Below are 719 nucleotides of genomic sequence, written 5' to 3' on the forward strand. Positions count from 1 at the left end.
GGCAACTTACCCCTCCTCCTCGGCCTTCTCTCTGCCTCCTGGAAAAAGGCACTTGCTGGCATCACAGTGCCTGTGCCTCTCTCCAGCTCAGCAAATGAATTAATGCCCTCCCATGATGATGGTCTGATGGAAAAAGGAAACCTGATGAGCTTCCTCTGCCCCAGCATCAGGCAGGTGCAGGGTGTCCCTGCTCTTCCCCCTCTGCCATTTCCAGCTCCTGTCTGAAGCTGAACGTGGGACTCAGGGAACACTGCAAGGCTACGACTGCTGGCGCTGGGGTTTTCTTGCTTGGGGTCTGGGCTAAGCTCCAGCAAAGCTCGCCTGGCAGTGAACTCTTCCTGCTCGTGTCAGGCTCTCACCTTCTGTGCTGCCTGGCACGCTACATCTAGGATATCCCTTCTTGGAAAAGACCAAAGTCTTCCTTGATCAGTGGGGTGGTGAGAAAGGTGGCTGGCAAAAAACTGCAGGGAAAATGACATGCACTGATGAGGAGAGAGTGGCAGGGACTGCCTGTCAAAAAACTGAGGGAACGAGTGAAACAACTCACCAGACAGAACTCGTGGGCACAGAGCCAACTTTTCTGGAGTTTTTCTCCACAGATGTCCAGGTCAGCCTCTGATTGTCCACACAGCAGGCATGCTGGAGGGGAGAGAGACAATGGCCCCGGGCATGGCACCTCTGCTGCCCGCCCTGACAGCCCCTCTGCCAGGCTGCGGGAG

The 719-nt window shown here is 55.9% G+C and overlaps 1 long non-coding RNA gene across 1 annotated transcript in view; it reads right to left on the minus strand.

The window, feature by feature from the left end:
• Positions 1–423: 423 nt before the first annotated feature.
• LOC114065536 overlaps positions 424–719 on the minus strand; it is a 2,527-nt gene continuing 2,231 nt past the window's right edge. Inside the window, exons 2-3 of the long non-coding RNA XR_003572994.1 lie at positions 548–639; positions 424–461 (exon numbers count right to left, since the gene is read on the minus strand). This is a non-coding gene — a long non-coding RNA (uncharacterized LOC114065536). The remainder of the gene's footprint in view (positions 462–547; positions 640–719) is intronic.

Source organism: Empidonax traillii, unplaced genomic scaffold (genome assembly GCF_003031625.1).
Source record: "Empidonax traillii isolate 1590-97213 ecotype Southwest subspecies unplaced genomic scaffold, ASM303162v1 scaffold674:size665969, whole genome shotgun sequence".
NCBI classification, from domain to species: Eukaryota; Metazoa; Chordata; class Aves; order Passeriformes; family Tyrannidae; genus Empidonax; species Empidonax traillii.